This window comes from Desmodus rotundus, chromosome 4 (genome assembly GCF_022682495.2).
Source record: "Desmodus rotundus isolate HL8 chromosome 4, HLdesRot8A.1, whole genome shotgun sequence".
Classification (NCBI taxonomy): Eukaryota; Metazoa; Chordata; class Mammalia; order Chiroptera; family Phyllostomidae; genus Desmodus; species Desmodus rotundus.
Genome location: NC_071390.1, coordinates 97,963,441 through 97,990,269, shown reverse-complemented (window position 1 = coordinate 97,990,269; position 26,829 = coordinate 97,963,441). Strand labels below are relative to the sequence as shown.

At 36.8% G+C, this 26,829-nt stretch overlaps 2 protein-coding genes across 7 annotated transcripts in view; one reads left to right on the top strand and one right to left on the bottom strand.

The window, feature by feature from the left end:
- The window catches only part of TET2 (tet methylcytosine dioxygenase 2), a 115,845-nt gene that overhangs the window by 76,918 nt on the left and 12,098 nt on the right, over positions 1-26,829 (bottom strand). For 5 of the 6 annotated variants that reach the window (XR_011651134.1, XR_006653244.2, XM_053922061.2 and 2 more), the window contains exon 2: positions 1,948-2,093. The gene's annotated coding sequence lies outside the window, so the exon portion shown is untranslated. Of the gene's footprint in view, positions 1-1,947; positions 2,094-4,657; positions 4,747-26,829 lie in introns of all 6 variants that reach the window. The other variant, XM_045183646.3, reaches the window with a different exon arrangement.
- LOC123478117 (uncharacterized) overlaps positions 1-26,829 on the top strand; it is a 69,000-nt gene that overhangs the window by 30,940 nt on the left and 11,231 nt on the right. The gene's annotated exons all lie outside the window — the stretch shown is intronic.

Sequence of the window (26,829 nt, the reverse complement as noted above, 5' to 3'; positions counted from 1 at the left end):
GTATTTGCTAAGATACTCGAGAAATACTTTTTAATTAAATTCACTATTTAAAAACTGAAAGCAGCATTAATAATAGTAATAATAAAGGCTAGTATAAAATTGAGAACTTACTATGTGCCAGGCCCTGTACATATCATCCACATAATATTATATGATCCCATTATATTAACTCTCACCTATTTGCTAAGCAAAACAAGGTATAAAGAGGTCAAATAATTTTTCCAAAGAACATATAGCTAATACATGTTACTAAAATATAAGCCCTAGGCTTATTTGTTACTGAAAATGAGTCCAAGACTGAGTTCATCCAACTACAAGAAAATAAATGCAAACTGAGATATTTTTTGCACATAAGGATTACTTCTAAAATCTTGTTTTCCTTTTAAACATACAGATAATACTTTAATTTCCTGACCTCACTTGTTGGTAATTTATCTTACACGTTTCTGTAAACTTCTGCACTTTCCTACTTACCCACCCTTCACCTCCAAGAAGAGAAAATCTTAGGACTTCATTAAAGAGATAAAAATTTCACTTTAAAAATTTCTTTCAGTTCTTAAGGTCAAAGAGAGAGTAAGCAGTCACAGTCCTCACAGTGAGATGAAGCACCACTAAGGGAGGAGGGGCAAGCAAAGAATGCTTTATTCATAATTACCTAAGATTTTCCAGCATGAGAGGGGAAAGAGGAAGTCTATTTTCAGTGACAATGATTACTCTAAAAACATTAGCATGCAAGGGGAAAATTTTCATTCTGAGAGTTACTATAGTGCTGAGTTCTCTTTCCCTTACTTAAAATTCCCAGGGCAGAGAGGTAATCTAGGCAGAAGCACTTGCCCTGTGTCTCGAAAATGGCAACATCCAGGAATCATGGGAGTTTAACTGAGGACACCCTGGAAAGGATTTCTCAGCACCAGGTCAGTCTCTAAAAGTATCAAGTGGCAGAGTGCATACTTACATCCTCAGAGTCTGGAGTGAGGGCACAGATTATAGCTACAGGGGCTTTCTGGGAAACCAAAGCTGAATTACCTGCTAAAGGAGTTACAGAAGGAAAAAAAAAAAAAAACCCGCAGTCTTCCTTTTCTCTATCTAACCTCCATTTTCTTTCCTACAAGGTCCTCCTAATTTTAACTGGATTATAGTAAAGACAAAGCTATATATGGTAGAATTCATTCTAGTGTCCCTCTTAAATATTTTGGAATAAAAGTACGTCCGTTACCTACTTTTACTCACCCACATAAGTGATACTGACGTGGTAAATAACCCTTGTGTTGGGACCTTCATCAGCAGGTCAGTGGCATTCAGAACAAAACTGATCTCTACTAAGGTCAACTGTAAGAACATGATGTAAAAAGTATCATGTGTCTCTCTCTGTGTGAGTCTTCTATGTTTTTTTAATCATGTTGAAAAAAAGATCATGTGAAACATGATATAAGTTTTCCTAAGTTCTGTCATTTTATACTTTAGTTCTTCACTAGTTCTCTGGAGCCAAACTGTCATGAAGCCCAGCTGCCTAGGCTCAGCAGGTGCTTACTTTTCAGTCCAGCAAATGACCACAAATATCACTCTTTGGTCCTCAACAAGACTGAGACAAAATGGCCATAGTGATGTAAAAATGGACAGGAGACATTGGGGGCAAGTGGTTATAGATATCACATTTCTCCATGCTTATAGTTATATCTGAATGGTTGTTATCACTTTAAAAGTCACAGCCATTGAGAATCTGATGCAAGTCTTTTCCCCAGAAAAGTGAAGTATATACACGGAACTCGGCACACAACTTGGGGGATTCATAGATTTTAAAATCTAAGCCATGTGTCTAGAGCATAGATAATAAAGGTAGTTGAGAGAGTACAGAGTAACTTAGAGTTGAGCTCGGAAGAGACATTTACCAGTAAATTGGGGATAAACTTCTCACACACCAAGCACCAACCGTCCCCACTGTCTTACCAGCAGCTCTGTCCCTCACTGCTCCTCCTGGATCATGGCCTGTTGGCTGCTGCTGAGCCCATCTCCTGCTTCCAAGCGTGGTAACTCAACAGGAACAAGGGCAAGTAAACAATCTTAAGAGGGTCTGCTGCTGAATGTTGGCCAGCCTGGGAAAGACACAGAGTGAATATTTTTAAGTTAGCAAAAAGAAACAAGGCGTGCACATGTGGTATGAAAGCGATCGCATAGAGTTTTAAAGGTTTAGGATGCCCATAATTGGATATTTCCACTATACCGTTGGCTGTTAAAAAAATTAGGATTGGAGGATCTTTCTCAAAGCAGTGAAACTCCCAAATACACCACAATAACATTGTCTAATATTTGTAAAGCACTTTGCGATGCCCAAAGCATTTCTGCCTACTTCGGTGCTCCTCACCTCTTGGTTGTGACAATCAGCCAGGCTTGGGACCCACCAGCCCAGAGTCCTTCATCTGTTTAATCACAAGGCTCTCGGCCTTGGTTGCAATGGTAGCACGTGCATGTGAAGCTGAGGCCTCTGCTCAGAGATTGTAACTTGGACTAAAATGAAGACTTATTCCCTAGGTTATTCTAAGGAGCAGTCAGGATTGAGAATCATTAGTTTAACGTCCTGGACTTGCTGAGATGTAGCACTAACTTAACCAATGAATAGCAAGTGTTTATTCAGAATACCATTATATCAAGGCAATGTGCTAAGTGAATGGAGAAGGTAAAGCATCATAACGTGGCCCCTTTAATTTAGCTGGAGAGATTGACACATACTTTTAAAATATCACCTACTAAAGTGCATAACCAAATATACATAACCAAAGTGCACTGGTCAAAGATGTAGTAAAAATCTTGTAGTTAAAATCTCTACTTGTTACAAAAAGTAGAGATTATCATCCATGAAATAAAGGAGGGAATTGAATGCGTGGTTTCAGAATGTCTTCTGAGTTCTAAGGGCAGGGTGAAAGTCAGAGAAAGACAGAGAGGAACAGGAAGAGAACGCTTTTCAGTCAGCAAGAGCTGTGAGAATATGCACAGCACATTGAGGGAGAATTAAAAGCCCATTCTGACTAAGGGATTTCTATAAGGGAACATTAGAAGAATCTGGACAGGCAGATTTCAGTCAGAACATAAAGAATATTGATAAAATGGCTCAGGAGGTTGGGCCATTTCTCCAAATATCTGAAAATAGTATCTGGAATAATATTGGAAGCTGCTGAAAGCTGGTGCCCCAAGGGGTCTTGGTAAATTTACGGAGTTCTTAGTAAATGTTAGACAAAAGTGCTGGATGTATTACATGTGTTACCACATTTAACGCAAACAGCTGGCGAGGTAGTTATTATTGTCCCTATTGTACCAAGTGAGAAGAGAGGTCACTTAACTTTCTCAAAGTCACAAAGCTAGAAATAATAAGCTGAGACTGGGGCATACTGTTCCTTTAGAAATAAGGCATCATGTAGGTTTTTAACAATTGAGATATAATTCCACATCATAAAATGCATCCCTTTAAAATACACAATTCAGTATTTTTAATATATTCAACAAGCCGTGCCATTATTGCCACTATGTAAAATCCAGAACAATTTGATCACTCCTCAGATAAATCCAGTGCCCATTTGGAGTCAGTTCTCATTCATCCCTCCTCCAGTTAACTGAATTTCTCTCTATGGATTTGCCTATTTTGGATATTTCAAATAAATACAATGCTGTAAAATTTGGCTCTTTGTGTCTGGTTTCTTTTACATAGCACAATGTTTCCACGGTTCATCTACATGTTAGTGTGTATTACTACTTCCTTTCTTTTTATTGGTAACATTCCACTGTATAGGTGTATCACATTGTATTCATTTTGGACATTTGAGGTATTTCTACTTGTAGCTATTATAAGTAATGCTGCTATGAAGATTTATTTATATACAAGCATTTTTATTGGGGTAAAATGTACATAATATAAAATTCACCATCCTAACCCTATTTTAAGTGTACTGTTCTATGGCACCCATCTACGGCAAGTTATTCACCATCCATCTCAAGAACTTCTTCATCTTCTCAAACTGAAACTCTGCACCCACTAAACACTAACTTCCCGTTTTCCCCTCCCCAAAGCTCCTGGCAAACATGATTATACTCTCTGTCTCTATGAGTTTGATTGTTCTATGTACCTCGTATAAGCAGACTCATGCAATATTTGTCCTTGTGGGACTGGCTACTTTATTTAGCACACGTCTTTAATATTCTTCCATGTCATAGCATGTGTCATAATTTCCTTCCTATTTTTCCTTTTACTTGTATTAGCATTTATTTTATGCTGATTTACTCCTGGGACATAACTGTTTGTTTCTTCAGTTTCTTCTGGGATGCTATCTTCTTCTGTGCAACCTCCCCTTCTGGTTCAGAAACAGTCTGCTCTTTTTCAGTAGGATCATCTCCGTGTGGCAGGGAGAGCCCGCATAGGGGTTAAAGTCTGCCCATGAGCTTGGTGAGTTTTGGCCTGGCCGCACCTTGGGAGCTTTGTTCACCTGGATGCGCTCAATAACCAGAGAATTTATATCTAAACCCTTAAGTTCAGCATTACTTCCTGCATTTTTAAGCATGTGCAACAAAAATTCAGCAATCTTTTCAGGCCACCAACACTGTGTCCAGCCCCACTGTTTGGCCTGGGCACACCTACTAACTCTACCACTCTAACGACAGAATGGCACACCTTGCTTTTCCTGAAGTGACATCCTGAAGATACTTGGCGGCTTCTCAAATATGCATGACTTCGATGGCCTGGGCAGTTTCATGAGTGGTCTGAAAGTGAACATGAAGATGTGAACTTCTTGATTTGCATGACTTTGTGGGATTTTCTTTGTCAAGTGTATAGCAAACCATTATCAGAGGTCACCTCTGGCCACTTATGGGAAGAGCTCCTTCCACTTTTTAAGGCTGAACAGTATTCCATTATACATTACACTTTGTTTATCCATTCATTTGTCGATGGACACTTGGGTTACTTCCACCTTTACCTTACTGTGAATAATGCCACTGTGAACGTGAGCACTCATAATTACTATATGCTTTGTGTGGGCACACATTTTCAATTCTCTTGGGAGTAGGAGTCTTAGGAGTAGAACCGATGGGAAGTATGGTAATTCTGATTAACCTTTTGAGGAACTGTCAAACTGCTTTTGCAAAGTGGCTGTACTATTTTACATTTCTACCAGCAACGTAGTAGTGTTCCAATTCCCCCACATCCTCACCAACAGTTGTCATTGTCTGTCTTTTTTATTATAGCCATCCTAGGGGTGTGAAGTAGAAGATTTAGGTGTTCACATAATACAAGCAAGACATTAACTTCCTGCAGTGGTTCCGATATAAACTGGTAAGAGAATGAGAGGGCTCCAGAGGGAATGAAACACAATGGTCGTGCAGAAAAATACTACTGATTGAGAACTGAGTGGACTTTAGTAATATTCTAGATGTAGAAAGAAAAAAAAGATTCAATTGGAGTAATAAAGTTTTGAGTTTGCTAGCTTGAAAGAATGATGGTATTAATCAGAGAAATGGAAAATTCTAGAAAGGAATCTGAAATGACAAAATAAATTCCTGACATGATGTATTGGAGGAAGCCACATAATCCAAGTAAAAATAATAACGATCAGGCAGGTGAAGTTCAGGAGGTCCGGGTTGGAGACAATGAAATATGTCTTGCTTTCAGAAAGGATTAAAGCGCACTGGTACCGCTAGACGAGGGCCGCTGTCTGTACGTGCTCAGATTCCTAAGGCTGGGTTTAACGACTTATGGACCAAACATTCAGGAAGGCAAAGCAACAGAACTATATATTTGCCTTCCTATTTTCTGTTTACGACTGTAGAACAAAACTTAAAAATTACATGTTCTTTACCTCAGAGTTTTATTGGAACTTTAGCTCTAAGTCTTTTGAATTGGTGTTAGACTTCCGCCTGTTCACTGGGGCCTTCAGGACAGCGGTGCCCTTGGTCAGAACGGCGTGCGCAGCTTCGCGGGACTGCCCGCGGAGGGCTGGCACAGGGTCAGCAGTCCTAGGGCAAGGAGTGTCACTACAAGCAGCTATCGGGTTGGCTGGGAACCAAGCTGGCAAACTATCAAGGAGAAACGTGAAGTTCCAGTTTTCTATGCCTCAAACAACCCCGTTATAAAAAGAGGCCATCTGAACAAATAGAATGTACACCTGTAAGAGACCACAGGCCTCTTGTGAGAACACAGTTCCTCAGTGGTCACAATCCTGGCTTTGTTCAGTTTTGGAATGTCTCCAATATGATAATATTCAGAGATCAATACAGTGATGACTCGTGTGCTTGAGTAGCTGTTCTGAAAGAGAAGTTCAGTGATACTATTTGGGGGGCCTATGGTAAATATTCTCAAAGAAGCTGCAAAATATTGACAGTTAGCTTATGCACTGAGTTTTCCCTCTGACTGGAGAACTGAGAGTATAAGAAAAAAAAACCACTCAGAATGCAAAGCAGAATAAACATGAAGGGTAACTGTTGCTGAAGACAGGTTAAGATAAGAGGGGGAGAGGGAGAGGGAGAGAAGGAGGGGGTCAGGAGAGGGAGAGAGAGAGAGAAGAAAGAGAGAGAGAGAGAGATCTAAGAATGAAAACCTGTAAGTTCATTTTAAATTTTCAATGCTCTTACTCCCACACACACATCCACATTTTTAATTAAGTGAAATAAACCTCACAGTCAAAGTTGCAATCTTACTAAGGCTATATGGTTTCAAGACAGATTTTTCTTTGTTCTCCTAAATTGAAACCTATTCTGGTGTATTTTATCTTCATCAATTCTTCACTGTGTATTAGAAGGTAATATGTACTTTCTATAATATTTTTCAGAATGTAGATGAAAAACTGAACATAGCTAAGATTTATTGAATGTCTTAGTCATTTAAGCCTCAAAATACTATATAGGCCACATCCCTTAGCACACACTTTGTGGGTGGCAGGCCTCCAGGGCCTGTGCTCTTTTCTCCACCAGGCCTCACGGCCTCCACTGGCTGAGATTCAATAAAGAAAACATTTTATTTTGGTTACAAGTAAGTTATTCTATATTTTCAACCCTAGAAGCAGATACTCTCTCTCAAAAAGTAAATACAACTTTTCTTTACAAACCAGTCATGCCACCTATCTATGTGTATGTATCAGTATGAGCTATATATACATCATGTATACAAAATCTGTCTTTGGGGCCTTAAATATATTTTCCGTTCAACAGATGGATCCATCTATGATCAAAAGTCACTAAATACCCACATTACAAACAGGGAACTGTTATCTTGCTAGATAAAACCCTTCCTTTCCCCTGTCTCTTCCAAGCTTCAAAACTATAGGTGTTTCCTCCTGTTGCGATGCTGCCTTCACTGCTCCCCAGCTGAGTGTGATCCTCTTCCAGGTCCAAATGGGGCCAGACTAGAGGTCACTGTACAGCAGGTTACTGGCCTCAGCAGTATATGACCACAAATGGGTTTCTTCCCCTTCCTCCTTCTCTCTCCTCACGAGTGTGCTCTCTCCTCTCTGCCTCACACACACAACCCCCCCCACACATACCCACACCCTCTTTCTGCAAGTAAATGACAGTAAATGACCCCGACTGTATGGTGCCACAGGGAAGTGCTGTTTCAGAGTGTCAGCTACTTGGCAGCAATGGCTGTTCTATTAATGCTTAAAAAAATCACTACAGAGGTCAAACTCTAAGAAGAAAACTAAAGGAAGTCCTTTTGCATATTTACTCCCTGCACTTTCTAATACATTTTTCCTTGGTGACTTCAAGGAAAAATTCAGTAAGTGTTTACAGAACAAATTCCACTAAGAAAAAACCAAATATACACCAAACTAGATTGTTTCTAATCAGCCTTTACAGAACTAAAATTGCCGATGAAAGAAGAATATTAGGCAGCAGTTATAAAATGTGTGGCATAGTATTTTTGTTTCACAAAGAAATTATTTACAAATCAAATACAGAAATGGAGGAGTATAGGTATGAATTCACTTGGCATTGCTTGTAGATTATCAGATCAACTTGTATATCTTCCAGAAACTAACAAAAAGGGGGAGGGGCATGAGGAAATAAATATTTTTAAAAACCAAGGTGGAAAACCCATATTAGAAGGAAATATTGAGTAAAAATCAAGCAGAACAAGCATATATAAATACTTCCATCTGGAACACAAATATTTTTATGACACCCTTACACTTGCTGATACGTGACCTCTTTGGTCAGAGACTGGGCTATTTATTATAAACCAGTTGAGATGTGCCCAGTATCTTACCTCTGAAAAGCAAGTACAAGATATGGTTTATTTTTTATCCTTAACTAAAATAGGAAGCATAATTCTCTACAACAGAACTGGCTTCCCTAATCTCCAAGCATTTGGGGAATCCCTTTAGAAATTACATGTAGGGAAGGAGAAGAAAGGGGTAAGAGAAAACATAAAGAGAAAATGTAAGAGAAAAAGAGAAAGGGGTAAGAGGTAAAGAAAAGTGTGTGTACTGATTTTAATGGTTCAGCTGCCATTTCCTTTTTCTCCACACAAGGAACTTCAGGTATTGGTGACTTAGGTATTGACTGCAGGGCAATAATTCTACTTGGAGCTAAGTTTTGAGGTGAATCTCAGAAGAAACTTCTCCCCCCTAACTCTAATAAATCCCTGAGCAAACTAAGGAAGTAGGCAGGTAGAAGAGATAACCAAAATGTAAGTCCATCTCAGGCCCTAATTCTGACACCGTTACTCTGTAACTTCCCGGCCCTCAGCCCTGAGGACTGCAGGTGCCTATAAAATGTTGAATTGCAGCATCTCTGTCCAGACCAGGCTCAGCTCTTTATGACCCTATGACTTAGAGATCTAACTGGATGCAGACAGAAAAAAATACATAATGTAAGAAAAAGAGGTATTGCACAAATGAATAAAATATAAAAACATGAGCAAAATTATACTGAATTATCCCAATTTAAATTTCACTTAAATAACATTAAAACCTTATAATGAATAATCCTTAAAGTGTGATATGTAACTGTAACTGATAGTCTAATCATCAATGCTAATTATCAATGCTGTAACAATGCTAATTATTGATTCCCAAGAAATTTACAATGTATATTCTATTCCTTTAGATACAGTAATTTTGCAAGAGATGTAATAGCATTTTCAGAGTAATGAGGTTACTACCATGGCTCATTTAGACTGAATGGCTAATTACATCCCTTCATAACAGGAATATATTGAGGACTAGTAACTTGGTAGACTCTAAGTGCATTTTAAAAAACTGCTTCAATCTATAATATTACCTAGATATTTAAAAAATGAATTCATTTTCCATACTCATCAGGAAAATCACTAGGTATATATTAACCCCACCTTGCCATTTCTTTAAGACAGATGGGAAGTAAAAGAATACATTTTAAAATGTATTAATTATGATATAAACCATTCGATAGCCCAGATAATATTTTCATGCAAAGTGCTTTAAATCACATGAGCTATACGAGTAAAGGCTTAAAGCCATTACATTAATAACATCAATACAAACATCAAAGGATCAATGAGAAAAATTCTGGTGCCTGATGAGAAGGCAAATAGTATGTAAGATGAAATTTTATACTGCATATAAAGCTGCCAACATTTGATTTATTGCTATCTTTAAAAAGCAACATTACTTCAAATATGATACTGTCTACATTTTGCATTCTAAAAATTTAAACAAATCAAATCTTATTTCCAATAAAAAGGCAAAGGAGAAAGAAAAACTCCAGAAATTTCCCAAAGATTCTAATTTTATCTTGTTCCTTAAAATGGAACATCATACTGAAAAGATTTCAAACACACAGAAAAACTCCAGTGTTATGATTACCTGGATTGTTAAAAATAAATTATGCATTTTGAGAAAGTGAGTCATTGAAAGACTTCTATCACAAGGTATTCTTAAACACAGTTTAGTAAACATCAAGTTAAGACAAATGATTCTCTCTCATCCACAAAAACAGGATGTGATAATCAAAATATGACTGACAGTCACATGAGTGATAATCAAAATATTAACAGCTAGCCTGTGAAAAACATGGGCTATAGTGCTGCAGGTGGGTCCCAGAGGTCACCTCAGGCTGGATTATCATCGCTGGTGGACGGCGGGGAGGGTCAGGGAGTCAGGAGGAGCGCGCCGTGGTGGCTTAGGACAGCAGAATTCTCTGGCTGCCTCGGCAGTGTTTCAGGAGCCATCAGGACAGCCTCACTCACGTCCACCTGCTGCATATCAGTTCTGGCTGTTTACATGACTCTTACAAGGGATAAAAAAGGGCATTAAGTAAACGTTAAAATTTTTTGCAAATCCACCACTTCTTATTGGAGAAAATGTAGCAATTAACTTTGGCAATGGCTAGAAAGCAACATCATGAGTAAATCTGATGGAAGGAATGAAAATTAAAGATGAAAGGTTTTTTTCTTACTTTTCAAGATTAACTATGAAAATTATATAAAATATATTATGATAACTTTTAAATTATTTAAATATAAAACTATGAAGTTAAACCTTCAAGTAATGACAATGGAAGAATTGAAATATATTTCTCCATAAATAAAGACATTTAGTACAAAAAGCTGTAAATTCAATCACACTTAAGACAGAGAGAAATCCAAATTGATATTTTAATACCAAAACTTTGACACAATATTTTTTAATAAAATTATTTTCACATTAAACTGGATTTTCATACAGTAATTTCCTGGATATGCTGTATAACTATTGCTACTTAGAAGATAAATGATTTCTTATTAACAAGCATATCATAATAAAGAAATGGCAGTATAATTTTAAAATATTTGATGCCATGTTAGAGCTGTAGGAGGTGGTCTGTGTAGAAGCATGCTTTTGAAAAAGGTTTTAAAGCATTTTTTAACTACAGCTTCTAGGTAAAAGATACAAACCTAAAGGGGACAGGAGTTTGTTGTTGTTGTCCTCTTGTTGAAAGGGATTGAAGTCACCTAGCAATCTCTGTGTTGTAGAAACCAAAGTAAGAGTTGGTTGTCCACTACCAGTTCCTCTACTCAGAAGAGTGCAAGTAGAGAAGCACTGTTAGTGCAATGGAGCTTTGACACACATTTTTCATGACATGACAAAGTAAAAACCATCCAGAAATTCCCAGGAAAAGGAAAACCTCTAGAAGCACGTTAACTGTAACCACACTAAGAGTTTACAGATCACTCAGACAGACACACATGCACACTCGGAAAATGCAAATAACAAAAGACTCGACCAAAGAGTACACAGATTATGGCTTAGAGAGGGGGGCTGGAAACAGAAACTTTTTAAAGGTCTTCAAAATATTCTAGGTAGAAATATGAATGAGCATAATAATAATAATAATAATGTATAGACCCAGAGATGATTTTTGGACTGACTTTTGTAGAGACAAACAAGGAATAAAAATCTGAATTATAAAGAATGATAAAAGGATGATACCAATTAGAATGTGAAATACAGTTTGTGATAGTGGTAAATAATAATGAATATATTTCAGAAAGTTTTATTTTGTGTCATAATATTTCAGGGTGCAAAAAATAAGCTCTGAAATAAACATAACTTTGCTCCCTAGTAAAACAAACCCACTATATGTTTTAAAACAAAAGACTTCAATACTTATAGAACATGTGTGCATATATTTTATACATATGCAAATATGAGAGCAGAAAAGAACAGGAATGTGAGTATTTATTTTCTTCTATGTCTTAATGACAGGGGTCTTAGAATGTGGGTCAGTATTTTTAGATAGTAAAAGAATAAAATCATCATTTTCAAATCTTCACTGACAATGTGGAGTTTGGAAATAAAGGAGCCACTGACTCTGCCTTTAGAGAATGATGTCTAGGAAAAGCCCCTGCTGCTAACTTGGGTTCACAGGCAATGAAAATCAATATTAAACATCTTGATTCTTCACGGACCCTGAGTGGATGAGAAGCTAAATGAAAAGTGGAGTGTATACTCCTTATACTTGGGAATGTGAAAGTGTCATTTCTAAGAAAGTTCAGTTGTCAGCTGATTGAAAGACATACTTGCTCTAACCTCCAAGAATGAACCAGAAAAAGCAGAGAATGGAAACAAATGAACACCATTAGTAGATGTATGTTATTTCAGCTCAGTAGCCATTAAAAGCCAGATATTTTGCATGCTAGAAAAAACTCTTTCCTTTTGAGAAAAATGAATAAAACTAAAGATCCTGATAGTGAGGCAAACTTAATCGGGTCCCACAGGAAATGCAGCTGCTTTAGAGAACCTCAGTGTAGAGTCCTATAGTTTGAGGTCAGGCTCCCCTCCGCTTCCCCCCCCCCCAGTGCCTGCCAGATCAGTGTACACAGGTCATCTCCAGAGCCATGGAGGAGGTCATACTTTATCAGAGAGCACGTCAGAGGTGGCATAAATCATCTAAGTGTAATGGTTAACTAAAAGTAAGTTTCTACTAAAAGTTGGCATTTCGTAAATGAAGAGAATATATATCCTTCATTTTCTGAGCAGTGATGAGGGGGGAATACATAAAACCAAGCAAGACTTTTCATCTTCAACACTCTAGAAAAAGGCATGGGTCTGTAGGTACAAGAATTTGGCTTACAGCCTTCGAGGTACCATGGGCACTGGTTCCCTTCTGGGTGTGCCTCATCCCCTCCTCCACTAGCCTTTCTATGAATGGCTGGTGCTAACTGTTCACTGCAAATAAAGTTGTGGGTCAAGTAAGAAGGAGATTAAGTTATTTCCTTAACCTGAAGTTGGAAAACTGAGTGACCAAAGAGGACTTGAATTGAAACGTTATGGCCACCCATAAGGAAGAGCAGACATTCTTTTACTGCCTCGTTTATTGTATTTCTCTAACTGTGTTTCCCCTGTTGTCTTATTTTTTTCAGTTAATAAACTTTATTTGTAAGAACAGATTTAGGTTCACTGTACAATTTAGCGAAGTATAGAGAGTGGTCACGTACTTCTGCCCACACACATGCACACCTCCCCATTATCAGCAGCCCTGACCAGTGCAGCACTTGTTACAGCTGATGAACCTTCATGGATAAATCACTGTCACCCAAAGTCGGTACATTCTATGAGTTTTCTTTCGTTTTGACATGTAAATGACAGGCAGCCACCACTGTTGTATTTTATAGAATAGTTTCGCTGCCCTAAAAATCCTCTGTGCTCTGCCTGTTCACTCCTTCCTAACCTTTAATCCCTGGAAACCACTAATCTTGTGTACTGTCTCAGTTTCACCTTTCCCAGGATGCCATGCAATTGGGAGCAAGCTGCATGTAGCTTTTGCAGAACGGCTTATTTCACATAGTAATAGGCATTTAAGGCTCCTCCATGTATTCTCACGGCTTGGTAGCTTATTTCATTTTAGTGCTGAATAATACTAAATTGTCTGAATGTCACAGTGTATTTACACATTCACCTACTGAAGGTCATCTTGGTTGCTACCAAGTTTTGGCAATTAGGAAGGAAGTTGCTATACACATTGATGTGCATTTTTGCGTAGATATTACTTGTCAACTCTTTTGTGTAACTACCAAGGAGCACAATTGCTGGATTGCATAGTTAGAATAAATTTAGGTTTTAAGAAACTGTCCAACTTTCTTCCAAAGTGGCTGTATCATTTTCCATCCCAACCAGCAATGAATGGAGAGTTTCTGTTGCTCCACATCCTCACTAGCATTTGGTATTGCTAGTGTTTCAGATTTTGCCCATTCTAATAGGTGCATACTAGAAACTCATTGTTATTTTAATTTGCAATTCCTTACTGACATATGATGTTAAACATCTTTTCACATGCTTAGTTTTCATCTGTATATTGCCTTTGGTGAGATGTCTATTCAGGTCTTTTGCCCATTTTTAAGATCAGGTTGTTCACTTTTTATTGTTTTAAGAGTTTCATGAGTTCTTTACATATTTTGAATAAAGTCCTTTATTATACCTGTCTTTTGCAAACATTTTCTTCCAGTTTGTAGCTTTTATTCTCATCTTGTTGACACTGACTTTAGTAGAGAAGTTTTCCATTTTAATGAACTCCAGCTTCAACGATCACTCTCGTGGACCACGTCTTCGGTGTTGCAGGTGAAGAGTCATCGCCACGCTGAAGGTCATCTGGGTTTTCTCCTATGTTATCTTCTAGGAGTCTCATAGTTTTGCACTTTACATTTAAGTTCATGGTCCATTTTGTGTTTGTGTGGAGAGTGTGAGATCTGTGCCTAGATCCGCTTTGTTGCATGTGATGACGAGTTGTTTCAGCTCCATTTGGTGAGAAGATTTTGTTCCTAGCCCACCTTTGTCCAACAAAGATCACTCAACTATATTCATGTGGGCCTACTTCTGGGCTCTCCACTCTGTTCCATTGATCTATTTACCTGCTAAATGTGAGGGTAGCTGTAAAGTTTTTTTGGGTTTTTTTTTAATAGATGTTCTTTATCAAGTTGAGGAAGTTCCCCCTCTATCCCTAGTTTGCTGAGCTTTTATTTTAAATATTGTTACATTTTGTTAAATGCTTTTTATGAATTTATTGATATAATGACTTTTTCTTCTTTAGCCTGCTTAATGTGATCAATTAATTGATTTTAAAAAAATTTTTTAATTTATTGTTTTTCAGTTACAGTTGTCCCACTTTTTTCCCCAATGCTCACCCCTACCCGCCCCCCCCCCCCCACACACACCTTTTGAATGCTGAAATAGCCTTGAATACCTGACATAAATCCTACTGGTCATAATATATAATTCTTTTTCTATATTGTAGTACTTGATTGGCTAATATTTTGTTGAGGATTTTTGCATTTATGTTCATGAGAGATATTAATCTATAGTTTTGTTTTCTTGTAATGTCTTTGTCCAGTTGTGGTATTGGGGTAATGGCCTCAAAGAATACGTTAGGAAGTATTCCCTCTGCTTCTATTCTCTGAGATTGTTTTAAATTAGTACATTAAGTGCAAGTTTATAATAACTTTCTCAATGTGTATGTTGATGAAGACCTATGATTTTTTTTATCTTTAGTCTTTAGTTTTATTTTATGAGGTCATGTACATTTTCTTCTGTAATAAACTTAAAAGATATCCATCCACCCATTTGGTAAGATTTATTTATTCTTTAGCAATGGAAGTATTAAATGATGGCAGTGTTTAGTCTCAATCTTTAAAAATATATATTCATTATATTTGAAATTGTTTAGCTTTCTCATGGGAAAAGACACCCAAACACAAATGTTTATACTATCCCCTAGTAGTTCTGTAGCACAATTTTATAAAAAAGTTTTGCTGATAATTGAACAATATATATGTTGTAGGCAGAGGAGTATCAAGAGTGATTAGTGACCAGTCTTGTAAGTCAAGAGCTATGACTAAGATCTATGGTCTTTTCAAGTCATTGCTACCTATTATTAAGAAATTATATACTCGCGTTTTATAGGCATCGGTAATGTGTTTATGTTTCCACGTATCTACCTTCCGTCAGTATTTTGTGAGATGACGTCCTGAAGAAGTCTCAAGGTTTTCACAACCAGTATTAACCTCTGTCCAATTATAATTGTTTACATACGCCAGTTTGTTTAGAGGAGCTCTCCTAAGATTATGAGTCTGACTTCAAAAACATCTTAATTTACAGTGTAACTGGTATCTGAATAAATGGACTTTTGCATTAACTGAGTAACAGAGAAAATATGCCAGCAAATTTCTTTGAATTTCCTAGTCTCATCAACTTTTGCATTCTTGTAGCAGATCTTTCACTTTCAAAACTAACTATATTTTATTTCCTTTACCTACTAAAAATGACTCATTGTTATTTTAACTTTTTCAATAGATTGAATTTTTCTTAAAAGATTAATTTATAAAATTATCACCTTAGCAAATTGTACACAGTAAATAGCAATTTTATGTACATTTCCTCTAGGAATTAAAAACAGGTAAACTTTCATTCTTCGTATTGGCATGCAGGAGTGAATTTCCTCTTAAAAAAACAACATCTAGGTATATTTTTAAGAGGATCTGAGAAGCAGGACTCTTTTTTTCCTTCACATCATCTATTCTCTGAAGCGATACTTAATGTTTGGTTTATGAAACAACAAGTGTTGGTGAGGATGTGGGGAAAAGGGAATCTGTGCACTGTTGGTGGAATTGTACATTGGTACAGCCACTGTGGAAAACAGTATGGAGCTTTCTCAAAAATTTAAACATAGAATTATCACATATGACCCAGCAATATAACCTCTGTGTATTTATCCAAAGAAATCTGAAACACTAATTTGAAAGGACATAGGTATCCCTATGTTCACTGCAGCATAACTTACAATTGTCAAGATATGGAAGCAAGCTAAGTGTCCTTCCCTAGGTAAATGGATAAAGAAGACGTGGTACATACATACAATGAATTATTACTCAAGCATAAAAAAATGAAATCTTGAAATTTGTGATGACATGGAAGGTCGTAGAGGGTATTATCCTAAATGAAATAAATCAGACAGAACAAGACAAATACCATATAATTTCCCTTATTTGTGAAACCTAAAAAACAAAATAAATGAATAAACAGACTCTTAGATACAGAGAGGAAACTGAGAGCTGCTAGCTGGGAAGATGGGGTGGGGGCGGGGTGAAAAAGGATACCTCCCCATCCCTGCGAAGTACAGATTGGCAACTACAACACAGTCACTGGGATGTAAAGTAGAGCACAGGGAACACAGGCAATATTATTGGAAAACTATGTGTGGTGTCAGGGGGTTACTGGACTTACCAGGGGATCAATTTGTATGTTATTTAAGTATCCACCTACTATGTTGTATAGCTGAAACTAACATAGTATTGTATGTCAGCATTTATTGAAAATTTTAATTTCTTTAAAAAATAAAGTTTGGTTTATGGAAATAAGACCAAAGAAATTTCACTCTTTGCACTGTCAGAGAAGCAATATAATTGCATAACAAGATAACAGTAGCATAGTCAACTTAGAAAAAAACCTATTAACTGCCCCATTAATTTCATTACCAAATACATATCATCTAGTAGAACACTTCCAATGAATACTTTTTTCCTCACCAAAAGATTCCCTTTTTAAGTTAGGAGAAGAGTTAGTAAGTTTCACCTCCTAAGGCCACTAATATTCTCACATTATGAGAAAGATTGCAGAAAGTATAAAGATAACCTATAAGAAACCCTGAATTGAAGCTTCATAGTTCTGAAATGTTTATACAGGCATTTGAAGGTAATACTATTTTTTTTACCTTGGAAGGAAATAAAAAGGTCACTTACAAAATGCAATGAAACAAATATTTACTTAACATTTGTAGTATGCTGTATTTGAAGTTCGGTGAAATTTAAGAAATGTTATTTTGCCTAAGTCCTTCATTTCATAGATGAGGAAATCCATAGTAAGCATCCTGCCCAGCATCAATCACAGCACGAGTCAAAGATTTCATTTAAAGACAAGAATTCCTTTTTGCAATACCAAATGTGTACTAGTAAGTTTGGCCTGTCTGAGAAATGCATGCTATGGACATGTGAAGGAGATAAGCCTTGGAAAAAGATCAGAAAGCAGACTCCAAAACAGGTAAAGACAAGCATGTGATGATGAATAATGCAATCTGGAGGAAAGATCTAGTCTATTTCTGTAGGTCTATTCTCAGGTGTGCATGATGCAGCCTTACTTTTTTAAGATCCCAGGGACCACGTTGCAGTTTCCACTATAAATGGGCACATTTAACTAATACTGGCAACAAGGACAAGCATCCTTTATCAAGAAGTAGTTGCAGCTCGAGAGTTGCACCTTGGCAGTGCCAGTATAGAATTTAAGATCTTCAGAGGAAACCTCCAGAAATTCTGAGTTTATTTGAAGATTTTTTTTGACCTCTGATTTTTTTTTAATTCTCATCTTTCCGCCACTTTAAAAAAAATAGAAGATCAATTAAGGACTCTGGTTTGCCCCTGCCCCCCCCAGTCTGGTTATATAGTTATATATTATTATGTCAATACCATACATTAGAATGCCTAAATCAGTTCTCTGAATTTAGAAAATGCCCTATACTTGGAAAGAAGTAAAGAAAAATTTTTTTATCAATTTGTACTTCATTTCACTAGCATCAAGTAAATACCATTACGGATTTTTTATGCTACTAAATTTTGGGGATGAGAATTCTCTATAGTACCTGGTTACATCCAACAAATATCAATTGTGGACTTGCTATGTTCCAGGTACTGTGCTAGATACTGGAGATAACACTCTAAACAAAACAGAAATAGAGCACCCAGCGTGGAGCTTACAAATCAAACTCAAATTCTGCTGGATTTTGAGCCCTTAATAATAAAAACAATAACAACAGTAAGAAAAATACATACAAAACAAATAAGGCATTTCAAAAACAGTAGAAACTTACATAGGAAGAATTATCTACCTATAACTATTTTTCAGTATGCAATAAAGGCCAAGGATATTCAGGCTCAGAACTAAGGAACTAGTGAATGATGTCTCATCATGGCAGTAAACAGTAAGAGAGATTGGGAATCGTGCTACTTCTCCTAGACTAGGAAGAAGCTGGTACCCATACACCTGAACGAAAGAAAGCAGAATGAAGAACATAGGCAGTACTCATCTGCCTTAGCTCCAAAAGTCTGTTTATAAATCACTGTCTAAAAGTAGTAGTCATTTTGCAAATCATGTTTACATTTTGAAGTAGCCACAAAAATCCTTTGAACACACAATGTAACTAAACTATTATCCAATTATAATAACATCAGAAAGAGTATAGCTGACAACATGTATAACATTTTAGCTACAAATGTTTCCTTGGCTCCAGAAGCTCCTGGGACATTGTCTCAGCTATGGTGCATGGATAGGAAAGCCTAACTTCACCTATGATGTGAACCCAATGAATATTTTATGTATATTTAATTTCAGATAGGGAGAAATAAGGAGAGAAACTACAACACTGGTAGCTTTAAAGAGAAAAGCAGTAAAAGTAAAATGATATCACTGCCATTTACTTTTTTTTACCATTTTCCTTCACTCATACATTCAACAAATATTTATTGAGTGCCTACCATGTGCGCCGCTGCCCCATGTGCCGAGGCTGTATGCCAGTCACCCACACGGTGCCCTTGTTCTCTGAGAACTCAGAGAACTGCTGGGGGATCAGACAATAAAAGAAATTTTTTCAAAAGCATGAAAAAACAAACACTCTGCCAAGTGATAATAAACTTTGTAAGAGGTAAGAAACCTTATGAAAGAAAAAAAAAATAAACCTGATAAAGAGTGACCGTTCTGTTAGACTGAACAACCAGTCAGGTAATGTGTTCGGGAAAACGTCAACTCCAGGAGAGATCAGAAGGGAGGGAAGAAGCAACTCTCACTTCTGGACGCCTGAAGCAAGTGTTCCAGGGAGAGGAGCAGCAAGTGAGAAAAGTGGGAGGGAACAGCACTGTTTCCAGATTCTAACGGATCGTTTATTGCTGAAACGGATGCATTTGAAAAGATCTATGCCGAGACACATTTGGATTTAGATTTACCTGAGCTTTTTATTTTCTAGTGGAATTACAGAGCTGAATAAAGATCTTAATAAACATTTAAATAAGAAAAAAGTTATCTAAAAAAAGCAATCAAATTTGTATCAGATAGCTCCTAAGCAAAACTGGGTGAAAGACAAGAATGTACCAATGTCTCCAAGGTTCTGAGGGATAATTACTTTGTACCAAGATCATATACATAATTACGTATCAATTAATTAACCCTGAGAAATAATTTAAGGCACTCTGGAAATGCAAGGACTCAGTTTGCCTCCTACACAACATTTCTGGGGGGAGGGATGGGGGGACCGAGAATGTACACCAGTAAAAAGAAAAAAAAAGAATCAAATACACAGAAAGTCATGGGACTAAAGTAATAGTGGACTTAACCAGGAGAATAATGGAAAGAAACTAATTCAGAATAGAAAAATCAGAGAGCACAGGAAATAATGATTTAAAAAAATATTTCATTCACCAATAGCATAATTAAGAAATTGGAAAAATCATTGCAATATGATGAAAACATGTTTCTTTTATCAATAAGAACAAAGGAGATTAGAATTTTCAAGAAAAATTAAAAGCTCACAAGGAAACTTAAGTCCAAAAGTGAAAGAAACTAAAATAGGGCACAAATTTGAGGAACTAAAGAAACTGAAGAAAATGGAATCCATTTAACCTCGAAGCTTAAAATATTACCCTTGGAACCAACCAAGTTTTAGTGCTATGGGATCATTTTTTCCTCTTCTACATGTTCAACCATACCACCTGATATGATGATCTCAATTATAATCACAACATTATAAATGCTGGGTATTTTTTCAATTAGCATGAAGCAACAAAGCATAGGAGAAATAGCCACAGATGCAGAATAAAATATAAATATTATAAACTTAGCAATATAAAATAATGGTATAGAATCCAGAAGTAGTCAGAAGGCAGGGGAAGAAAAGTAGATAGAAATGAGGAATACTAACTTTTACAGCTTCCATGATGGGAAGTCAGAAGGCTATAGCCTGACATCAGTAATTTTAAAAATTAAATGTGCTACTATATCCGCTGCTGGGATTATACCCTAAGAACCCTGAAACACCAATCCAAAAGAACCTGTGCACCCCAATGTTCATAGCAGCACAATTTACAATAGCCTAGTACTGGAAGCAACCGAAGTGCCCATCAGCAAACGAGTGGATCCAAAAACTATGGTATATTTACACAATGGAATTCTACGCAGCAGAGAGAAAGAAGGAGCTTATACCCTTTCCAACAGCATGGATGAAACTGGAGAGCATTATGCTAAGTGAAATAAGCCAGGCGGTGAGGGACAAATACCATATGATCTCACCTTTAACTGGAACATAGTCAACAAAAGAAAAAAGCAAACAAAATATAACCAGAGACATTGAAGTTAAGAGCAATCTAACAATAGCCAGGGTGGGGGGGGTGGCGGGGACAGTGGGAAGAGGGGATTACAGGAACTACTATAAAGGACACGTGGACAAAACCAAGGGGGAGGGTGGAGGTGGGGGAGGGAGGTGGGTTCAGCTGGGGTGGGGTGGAGGGATGGGGAGAAAAGGCATACAACTGTAATTGAATAACAATAAAAATTAAAAAAAAAAACAAGGCATATATTTTTGGATTTCCAGAGCTCAAATTAGAGGCTCAAATGTAGTAGGTGCTCAACAAATATTGATGAAGCCGGATTGAGCATGATGAAATTCAGGCTACAAGGAAAATAAATATTATAGAAAAAAAATAAATGTGCTACTATAGGAGAAAATAAAGACATACTTATGACTGTATTATTTAAAATTGTTTGGTTTTGTTGTTACCATATACATGTAGTGTTTGAAAAGTCACTGTAGAAAATAACCAACCAATCGCACACCCCAGTTTTGTGCTTATTTCCCAGAATTGACAGTTCAGCCTTAGAATGGTACTCAAGAATATTTCTAACCTACACCCGACAACCAGTGTGTCGGGAAGTATGTGTGGTGTGTGTGGTGAGGGTCTGCTGGGCACTTGGTTACACACTAATTACTGTGGAGGTTTCAACAAACACACAAGATGTGATCTTGGCTCTCATCAAAATTTCAGTCTTGATGAAAAACAGTTGTGGACACATCAATAGCTAATATATTTTAAACTGTTAACTAATTGGGAGACACTCCAAAACATCTTTCACATGGGCCCCAAATTCCAGGACACCACTCTGTAAGGAATTTTCATTCCCATGGGCAGCTCCTGGGAGTGCGGAAGGACTATGGTCTATCTCTAAGCAAGTATCTGTTCCCATCCCTAAAATGGGATACGAAACACTTAAGGAAAAGTAACATCTATAATCCTCGGTAGTTTTTAAAACTGTGCATGCTATTACTTCATATTTCTGTGAACTAGCCTGCATCTTTTCACTTAGTTTACCTAATAAAGACAATAAAAGATGACTGTGAACAGATGAAACTACAGGCTCACAGTTTCTATCTTGATTGAAACAATAAAAGGAATGGAAATAATCTTTCATCTTTTCCCTCCAGGGGCATTCTTCAGAGCCTATGCTCTTAGACTTGTGTAACCTCTGTCAGGCCCCAGGGCTGGGAAAGCTATGTCAACTCTACTACCTAGGGCCATTCAGGCATTTGAGGAATCACACCTTTGAGCAACGGGCTGGGAGCATCCTGGGAAATTCCTCTCTTGACCAGTGTAGGCATCCTACAATTTCCATCTTGTTTGATTTTTTTAAAAATCATAGTACTGATTCTTTCCTATGAGTCTATATACTACTCCCCAAGCGTGAGAATGGTGGGGCTCTTCTTTCCTCATACACTGATGGTCACCGTATGCTTACGGAATGAACAAATATTTATACAATCACCGCAATTTTACCAAGATGCTAGATGTTTGATTTATATTAACTCATCAGCCTGTCTCAACAACACATGAGATAAGTTTTACTAGCTGTTCCAATTTTATAGATGCAGGAGCAAATTCCAAGATGTTAAAGCTACTATGTTGAGTAAGAACACGCACAGTTTATAAGAAGAAAAGTCGGGGTTTAAAACTAGACCTTCTAGCTGTTTAGAAGTTGATTTTGATCCTTTAGAAATAAGGAGGCAACATAGATTCCTTTCAGGGGAAAATATGGTAAAGAGCACAAATAACTGAAAAGAGGATGGGAAAGAAAGGCCATACAGGTGAGTGAGTACACTGAGGAAGAAGGAATTACAGTCCCAACAGAATGAAGTGAAAAAAAGAATGGGCAAGGGGGCGGAAATGGAAAGGGGCCAGGCAAGTTAACGCAGTAAAATATTTTACACAGTTTAGTAATAAATTTGCAAGTAGGGAGATGGCAAAGATAATTCAAAATGAACAGGGAAGTTATTTACTCCTGTCCTAGCTTCTTCCTCAGCAACATGGGAATACTGCCAGCACCCACAAAATGAAGGTGATGTGAGAATTAATAAAATAATCTCTGGAAAGTACATGGCACTTAACACAATTTAAAAATGTATTCAATATTGACTATTATTAGAATAAGAATCCTATTATGCCTTGAGACAACTGTCTTTCCCTTCTCAAGCCTCCATTTTTCTCATATGTAAATGCAACATGTAAGTTAGAGAGTCTCTAATTCCTTTCAGCCATTAACAACCTATGATTTTATTTTTGAAAATGTACTACATTTTTGCAGATCTGATGAATGATATTAAAATGTTAAACTGTGGTGGAAATCCAGGTAGCACTCAATATCTTGTAAGTAGCTGGAAACATCTCTAATTTGCATAGCAAACCTACTATACAAAAACAAACACAATCATACAGACACACAGAATTAAACATGCAGTCCAAAAAAAAAACCTGCTAAAAGTTCAAAGGAAGATGAATGAAAGTTTCAGATAATTTGCAACAAATAGGCAAGGGAACTTGAACATGTATTTATTGAAAACACTTTATAGTCTCCAGGTGTGTATGTATGTATGTATATGTACATATAAAAATATATATACACACATATATGTATATATGTATATTAATGTTTCCCCCCTACTGTTTTAGGCACTTTTCCATGTTAAACACAGTTGCTGGTATAGTTGAATGAATACCACCATTTTATTATTACACGTTTTCCAAAATTATCACTTACTTTTTCTTTCCCTTTCTCATGATTCTACCAAATAAGAAGGGGTTCCCCTCCCCCATGTTGTTGTAGATAGAGGCTGTTAAACAGATTATAATGTTAAGCAAAGTAGTTCTATACAAACATTCCGTGATTGTGCATATCACTTCTATATGCAGTAGGAATGACATACTTTCAAAAATAAAACAAATAATGGGTGAGAAACAATTTTAAAACAAGAGAAAATGGTAGCTCTAACTCCAATTATCTGTTTCCATGTAGGTATGTAGTAACATTATTAGGGATGGTTAAGTTGCCATAACTTCTAAAAGAGCCTGAGTCAGCTTGCTTATGAAAGAGAGTGATACTCTTGAGAGCTTCATCACCTCCAGTCCTCGGATTCTAAAGCTCTTACTCACTTGTCCCAGTTAAATGCTACTATTTTAAGTTCAAAGTAGAAAGCTTCTTTCGGGTGGTAATGATAGTTTAAAATAAACAATGTGGGGTGTTGGGGGGAAGCCTCCTTTAAACAGGTAGCATATTTCCCCCTCACATTCCCAGTCAAGTTTTACTACCATCAGGGCTTCCTTATTCTGTGGCAGTATTCACGATCCAGTTCATTAAACAGCTTATGAGCTACAGACCACACCTTCCCCACCCCCCTCCATTTTTACATCACTGGTGTTCAGAATTCTGGAACAGTGTGTATAAACATTAAAGTGTGCTTGACCACATGGGAAGGCATAAGGATGACCTGGAACTCCCACGCAAGAGGGAATACCCTAGCTCCAATCTTAACAGCACCACGCCAGCTGTTTGGTTTTATGTATAAGCTCCTATTTGATTCCTCAGCTATTTCCTAAAAGAACCATATATATAAATGCAATGTGTACAAAAGATCCAGAGGTTTTTGTGCAACTTCATAATATTTTTAAAATGCATGACATCAGTACTTTTTTCATTTTATATTCATAGAGATCTTAATAATGGTTTGTTTAATTAACCATTTCTACCAAGGGGACTTAACTCATGTACCAAAAGTCCAAAACACACAGTGTACACTCACAAGCATTTGCAAAGAGATAAACAGACTAAAATTCCCATACTGCTTCTTGTGTGTATATTTCAGCCTCAATCTACACTTTTGATATTTTATAATATAGAGAGAATTGCCACTAAGTCTCATCTTTATGAAGATATTTCATCCATTAATTAATTTTTATTGCTTGCTTGCTGGTTCAAGTGAAACTATACTCAAATGAAAGTTATATTTAAATCCATTTCTTTTTTAATTTAATCTTTATTTCATTTTTTTCCATTACCATTCAGTCCCCTTCTGTCCTCTTCCCCCACAGCAATCACCACACTGTCCCATTTCCTAGCAGAAATGCATTAATAGCCCTTATCGAATTCTGACTACTCTCAGTGTATAACCACACATGATTTACTATCCAACAAGGGTATAAGAAGAGAAAAATTTAATGTTCCAATATAGGATAAGATGGTTCTTGTGAAAGCCTAAGATTGCTCAGACGTGGCACTGCTCTTAGTAGGAAAGTATACTCATAAGCAATTTCACACAAACTTTGACTATTTGGGCCTAGGGTGATTAAGGTAAATATGTCATCTTCAAACCAAAGCAATGAAAAGCAAGCAAATGAAACAGGTAAATGAAAAGAATCTTTTTAAGCCTATAATCTATTTCCACTATCTTAATTCAATGTTTTAGAAATAAATAGTATCTTATAACTGATAAACACTAAATAAGTTATATCTTTTCAAATCCAGAAGAAAGTTTTACTCAGCAACAGAGATAAAAAAAAGAATCCATTCTTAGATTTCATCGTGTTAAGTGAGTCACTCTCTTGGCAATTTCTTCCAAATGAGAACAAACTCAGATGTAAAAACAGCAAAATTTATTTAAATAAATTTAATAATTAAAATTGATTTCTAAGCTTTGTATGTAAATAACAGATTTGGACAGATAATCTCTCAGTTGTTCCAGATCGACATTTCCGACAGCTACGGAGGGGACAGGGGTGGAGGGGTCAAGCAAAAAAAGGAAAGAAAAAACAGAGAAAGAACTTCTGACACAGACAACAGTATGGTGATTGTGGGGGGGAAGGGAGTCGATGGAGGAGGAAGAGGGTATAGGGGAAATAAATGGCAATGCGACAAATACAATAAAATTTTTTTTAAATGAGAAAAACAAAACAATAAATTTGTTGCTTGGTTTCTCTCTTGGAAAAAGAACTTTTATTTTTAAAAGTTTAATAACTATATTTCCTCTATGGTATCACTTTTCAAAGATTCTGATCTTTTCTCTTTTTAGAAAGGGGATATTTTATATAAATTTTTTTTCTATGAAAGCAGAGTTCACACCTGATCTTAGCCAAAAGGCCAAGAAGTGATGAAAGTAGAGTTCAAATAAACCAGCTATTTAGTTAACTACAAGTTTATTTTTCAATGATCTTATTTCAATTCTTTATTAGGCAAGAAGGGATCCATTTTTGGATAATCAATTATGATACCCATCTGAAATGCAATATAAAAAGAACTCAAAATTTACTCATATTTTAAATATTCCAACCAGTCATCTCACAATTTACAATGAAAAGCACCAGGAAACATAAAACAGGCTTAGACATTTAAATTCTTGGTGCTTTATTGTTTAACTCCAACTTTACTGATGAATAAAAATGAAAAATTCTTAAAATCAATAAAGGGAAAACAATTCCCTAAGCATAGAGAGCAAAAAAAAAAAAATTAACCCCAAGTCTTGATGAGAAATTAAAAATGGAGGAGGGCTGAGGGAGGTGTGGTGACAGCGAACAGAAGAAGGACGGAGGGAGGGGAGAAAGGAGGCTGCAGGCTGGGAAGGGAAGGGTGACCAAATGATCGTTTTCTTGAGTGCCCTGTGGTCTGAGTGTCTAGCTCGGCAAGCCAGATTCTGAACTCTCTGGCGTCTGAAGATGCGTACAGATGGGAAAGCGCGCTGTTAAAAAGGGGGTCTGTGCGACTGGGCAGCAGGCACGTGCCCTTCAGTCACAGTGGCACTGTAATTGCAACCAGAACCGAGGCACAACCTGCCCACATTTTCCAAAATCACAAAAAAGTTTGGCATGGCTGGCTGCAGGAGTTAAAAAAAGATCAATCCTATACTAAGACACAGCCTTTGAGGTTTCGGTAGAAAAAACGCGCATTGAGTGGGTGAATCCTGACCTAGACACCTTGATCTTCGGTT